The 6,164-nt window shown below is 39.0% G+C and overlaps 1 long non-coding RNA gene across 1 annotated transcript; it reads left to right on the forward strand.

Moving 5' to 3' along the window:
- Positions 1 to 1,219: 1,219 nt before the first annotated feature.
- On the forward strand, positions 1,220 to 5,789 carry LOC310892199. Its single transcript, XR_014577938.1, has 3 exons — positions 1,220 to 2,161; positions 2,665 to 2,783; positions 4,674 to 5,789. It is a non-coding gene; the product is annotated as an uncharacterized lncRNA (long non-coding RNA).
- Positions 5,790 to 6,164: the final 375 nt, after the last annotated feature.

Raw genomic sequence — 6,164 nt, forward strand, 5'->3', positions numbered from 1 at the left:
AATAAAATTAATTCAGAGGTCCTTTTATCATTCTTATTATACTTTGAAAGAAAGAAAATCACTAGTAATTTGTACGTGATATGGATCTATGGCAAGTGATAGTATGCCAGGACTGGAATGTTGAGAGGAGGGAGGGGTGATTTCTTTATCACTATTGGGTAGGCTGTTACAGTATTCCACGGCCTTTTTGTTATCTGAAAGTGGTTATTGCTCACTGCCTCTGCTTTTTTTTGGTTTGTTTTGGGTTTTGTTTTGTTTAGAATCATAGCATCATAGAACCATTTTGTCCTGGTTCCAGTTAGGACAGAGTTAATTTTCCCTCATAGTAGCTGGTAGGGTGCTATGTTTTGGATTAGGATGAGAAGAGCGCTGATAACATGCTGATGTTTTAATTGTTGCAGAGCAGTGTTTACACCAAGCCAAGGACTTTTCGGCTTCTCGCTCTGTCCTGCCAGCGAGCAGGCTGGGGGTGCAGCAGGAGCTGGGAGGGGACAGACCCAGGACTGCTGACCCAAACTGGCCAAAGGGGTATTCCATACCATCTGACGTCATGCTAAACAATATATAGGGGTGGCTGGCCGGGGTGGGGGGCCGGCTGCTCGGGGATAGGCTGGGCATCGGTCAGCGGGTGGTGAGCAATTGCATTGTGCATCACTTGTTTTCTTACACATTATTATGATTAATACTATTATCATTATCACTATTATTATTATTATTGTTATTATTATATTCCTGTCTTAATAAACTGTCTTTATCTCAACTCACCGGCTTCACTTTCCCGTTTCTCTCCCCCATCCCAGAGAGGGAGGGGGGAGGGTGAGCGAACGGCTGTGTGGTGTTTAGCTGCCAGCCGGGTTAAACCACAACACATTTAGGTTGGAAAAGGCCCATAAGATCATCAAGTCCAATCATCAGCTAGCACTACAAGTCCACCACTAAATCATGCACCATATTTACATGTCTCTTAAGTACCTCCAAGGATGATGCGGTGCACCGGTGATGCATACGATAATAAATATTTTTTTTTCTTATTTTATTTCTTTTTCTCTGTGTTACTCTTCTTTTTCTAATAATTCCGTACATTCAGTTTGACTGTTACTGATCATAAAGAGGAGAATCAAATACAAGGCCTATCTGCTACCCTTGTTTAGTGGCTTGACCTTTGCCAGCTGCCAGACTGCTACCTAGCTGCTTTCTCAGTCCCTCTCCTTAGCAGGACGAGGAGAAAATAAGATGAAAGAGCTAGTTGGCTGAGATAAAGAGAGGGAGATCTTTTACCAATTACCATCACAGGTAAAACATATTCAATTTGGTGAAATTAATTTAATTTATTGCCAATTAAAAATGGAATAGGATGGTGAGAAACAAGAAAAAATATCTCCTTTTTTTCCCAGGGTCAACTTCACTCCTTCTTTTCCAATCCTCCTGGGTAGTACAGGGGGAAGGGGAATGGGGGGTTATGATCAGTTTCTAACAGTTCCTGTCTCCTGCTTCCTCCTCCTCACACTTTCCTCCTGCTCCAGTGTGGGGTCTGTCTTATGAGTTACAGTCTTTCAGGAGCTGCTCCACCATGGTCCTCTCCACAGGCTGCAGAAGAATCTCTGCTCCAGCACCTGGAGCACCTCCTCCCTCTCCTTCTTCACTGGTTTTGATGTCTGCAGGATTGTTCCTCACTTTTTAACCTCACTACTCACTGCCATCTAGTGATTTGTTCATTTTTTAAATATGTTTTCACAGAAGTGCCACCAGCTTGGCTGATGGGCTCCGCTTTGGCCAGTGGTGGCTCTGTTGTAATCTGGCTCAAAGCTCCAGCATGGGGCAACACCTGACTCTTCTCACAGTGGCCACCTCTGTAGCCCTCCCCACACCCTATCCACCATTACAAAACTCGTCAGCTACACCTAATATAGCCCACTTAAAAACAAGCAAACAAACAGCAGACAAATAAAAACATTTGCATTAGCTATGAATAGGTCTTTCACATTTTTTTCCAAGTGTAGAGTCAAAGGAAAAGTAAAACAGTCTTTCTTAAGAAAGCATGAGTGATTTTTATTTATTTATTTATTTATTTATTTACTTTTATTTTTATTTTTGCAGCAGCAGAAGGCTGATAGGATGGATGTCCACAGATCACTAAAGAGGAATATCTTTCAAGAAGCAGGTATAGTTTATTGGCTTAAAGGAGAATTGACCATCCAGACAGGAGGAAATGAATCCCAGCTAAATACCAATCATTTGTTATGTGAAGTTATTATATTGCATTTTGACCAATAATCTTGGGAAATTAAGCTCTTGTCATTGACCACAAGTCAGAATTTCAAAACTTACATGACACTGAGCTTTGTATGTCAAAACGGTCTCAAGAATGTAGATGCTGTGGTATAGTGACTTGCTTACATTTTCTTTAAAGCACAGCTGTGAGGAGGCCAGTCTTGTGACCAACAGTATAGTTTTGAGGCTAATAGTGTAGCAGTTAGTGCTAATAGTGTTACAGTTCGCAAAAAGTTTATCTCCCTGGATGGAGTAAAAGGATTAATTTTTACATCCATCCATACAGTTTCCATTTGCTAGGGTGGGGTTTCTCCTTCAGTACTCTAGCCAATGCTGTGTCAGCACACAAAGACATACATTCACAGATTCTAATAAGAGTTTTTTTATCTATAGAAACATTGGCTTTTATTTGAACCCTCTTTTCTAACCTTGGCTCCGGAAGAGCATGGAGACTGAAATTGGAAATTATGATGTAAGGTACTTCTTTGCTTCAACAAAGCATCTGGAGAAAGGTACTGTATCTGAATGTATCTGAGAGATAATCATAAAGCAGAAAGAAAATTGAGATGAAGACATTGAATATACACAAAATTCATAGATGGAAAATGGACATGGTAGGGAAAGAGAAAGCGGGTGGATGGAAAACTTAGGATTCACCTTTGTCGTCTAAATTTCTGTTTCTTTTTAAGTTTTATGACAATATTCTTCAGCTGTAGATAACAGGTATTTATTATATCTATAGAAAAGCACAGAACTCAATTATGCATAGAAGGCAATTCTCATATTTCTCATCTCTTGAAAAATGTTCCATTAAAATAAACACTATAGATAGGGTTATTTCAGTTCTTCTAATAAGTTGATGTAAGAATTTAAAGTTATGTAATGTAAACTTAAAGAATCAATTCTAAAATGTAAGATTAAAGCAGCTATCAACATTTAGGATTGTCTCCATTAAGATATTATGTTTTTATTCACAAACTTGTCTGTTTAATATCTCTTAGAGTTGCTCTGAAAAAAAAAATACATGAAGTTCAAATGGAATACAATTTCAATGAATTTAAGAGATTTTTTTAAAAATATATTTTACTAAGTTAACACATTTCCATATGGGAAGTAACTGACCAAATTTATATTTGGAAAACAGGAGCTTTCATTAGGAATTTGCCAGATACCATATGTGTTTAAGAGGGGAAGTAAAAGGGATACTTTTTTGTAAAAGTGATGTTTTTGTTTCCTTCTGATAATTTCCAGAAACAAAGAGAGAAACATTCAATATGTTGACAGCAAACGGAACCAAATAATAGATGTCCCAAAGGAAAATAATTTTAAAATAACTAAAAGAACAATTACTTATTTTTGGCAAATTTATGCAAATACAGAAAGTACTACACTCATAAATAGAGCAGAAGCAGTTCCAAAAAGAAGTAAAATGCCAACATTTTCAGTGGAACTATCTGTCATTCCAGATTAGTGTTCACAGATGTACTATATGTTATATACCATCACTGAAATTGGACAGAAAATTATCTTCTGTAATGCTGAAAAAATGTCAGACTTTGGCAAGAAAGGAAGTATATATGGAAAAGTTATGTCATAGTGAGAATAATAATGAAAATAATTTAAAAACAAACAAACAGAGCAAGATAATAAATGCTATTCCAGTTTAGAAACAGGAAACCAGTAGCAAAGTAATAAAAAAAAAAAAGAGAGAGAGAGAGAAATTGCAAGTGTATTTTATGCAGTGGCAGCCATTTAGGGCAGTGAAACTATTTCATAGTGTTAACACTTCCTCTTATCTCTATGATTCAAAACGATCAAGGAAGCAGGAAGTATGGGATTGAGTGAAAGATCATCAAAGTCAATTAAAAGATTCTCTGTTACTTGTGTGGGTTATCATCTATGTTTCCATAGCCGCAAGATCTGAAAACACCATAGATAGCCTGTAGTGAGAGGCAGAGCAGGAGATGTCAGAATCTTTGCTTCAAGTTTCTTTTATTAAGCCTTTGTTTGATATTGGGTTTATTTGCTAATCTCAAAATCTCTTTATGGCTCTTCACAATTGATTTTAGTCTTGCAGAGGAAAAGACAGGAGTACACAGAACCACTTACAAACATCCTTTGAAGGATCAGGGGCTTGCAGAACAAAGTGTGTGGATAACCCTGCCATGACTGAAGTTGCAATGATACAAATAAAAGGTTCAAATTGGAAAACTGGAAAATTGGAGTTCACTGAAGTTAAATGTAATAAAAGCATTAAGATCTCAGGTTGATTAACCGACATTTTCTATAAGTCTAGAAACATGATAGCAAATGCATTAAATATCTAACATGCACCTGCAATTATACATTTTACTGTTTTATGCTATTTTTAAATTTTGATTTGTAAATGGTTATTATTCAAGGATCACCTCCTCCACGCTCAAGAGCGGTGCATCTCAAAAAAGATGAAGTCAGGCATAAATGCCAGGAGGCCTGCACAGATGAACAAGGAGCTCCTGAACAAACTCAAGACGAAAAAGGAGGCCTACAGAGGGTGGAAGCAAGGCCTGTGTGAAGTACAGAGACTTTGTCTGAGCAGCCACGGATCAGGTTAGGCAAGCTAAAGCCCAGACAGAATTCAGTCTGGCGAAGGACATCAAGGGCAATAAGAAGGTCTTCTACAAGTACCTCAATGACAAAAGGAAGAGTAGGGAAAATGTGGGCCCTCTCCACAAGGAAACAGGAGACCTGGTTATGTGACAGTGGTCACAAACTGGAACACAAGATGTTCCATCTAAATATGAGAAAGCACTTATTTACTGTGTGGTTGATGGAACACTGACATAGTGTACTGGGTCGGGCTGGGATGTTAACTTTCCCTGCAGCAGCCCATACAGTGCTGTGCTCTGCACTCGTAGCTAAAACAGCAATGGTATCACACCAGTGTTGTTGTCTGCTGCTGAGCAGTGCTGGCACAGCACCAGGACTCTCTCTAACAACCCTAGGGGTGGGCAAAGATGTGAGAAAAGAAACATCACCAGGGCAGCTGACCTAAACCAACCAAAGGGATATTCCATACCATATGATGTCACACAACAATAAAAGGTGGAAAAAGGAGGAAGAGGGGAGGGGTGGGCTCTCGTGAGAATGTCTGTCCTCCTCCCGAACACCGGCTATGTGCGTTGAAGCCCTGCTTCAAGGACGTGGTCAAGCATCACTCATTTGCGGGAAGTAGAGAGTAATTTCTTTCCTCTGCACTTCCACATAGCCTTTACTTGTTTTGTTTAGTTTTCCCTTTCCCCCTCCCTTTTCCCCTTTCCTTTTTCCCCTTTAGTTAAATTGTTAATTGTTTAGTTAAATTGTTTAGTTAAATTGTTTAATTATTAATAAGCTATCCTTAATAATTATTTTTTTTCCCTGTAATTAAATCATCCTTATCTCAACCCGTGAGTTGTTCTTTCCTTTACTTCTTCCCCTCCTCATCTAAGGAGGGGGAGTGAGAGAGCAGTTGTGGTGTTCAGCTGCCTAGCACGGTAAAACCACCACACACAGGTTGCCCAGACAGATTATGGAGTCTCCCTACATGGAGATCCATCTGGACATAGTCCTGGGCAACCTGCTGTAGGTGTCTTTGCTTGAGCAGGAGTGTTGAACCAGATGACCTTCAGAGGTCCTTTCCAACCTATACCATTCTGTGATATACACAAATCTGTGGAAAACATCCTACATTCTTACTTGCCAACACAATAATAACGTCTTTGTTCTGAACGCAGGACATTATCTGAAACCAGAATGCAGGCGTCACTTCAGGGAGTATTCTGACAGCCCTCCTTGTAAAACAGATGTTTAGTCAATAGTGTCAGACATCTCAATATGAAAATTAGGTAATAAATTTGCTTAACAGAGATGCAAAG

The sequence above is a fragment of the Anser anser genome, assembly GCF_964211835.1.
Source record: "Anser anser genome assembly, chromosome: 1".
NCBI lineage: Eukaryota > Metazoa > Chordata > Aves > Anseriformes > Anatidae > Anser > Anser anser.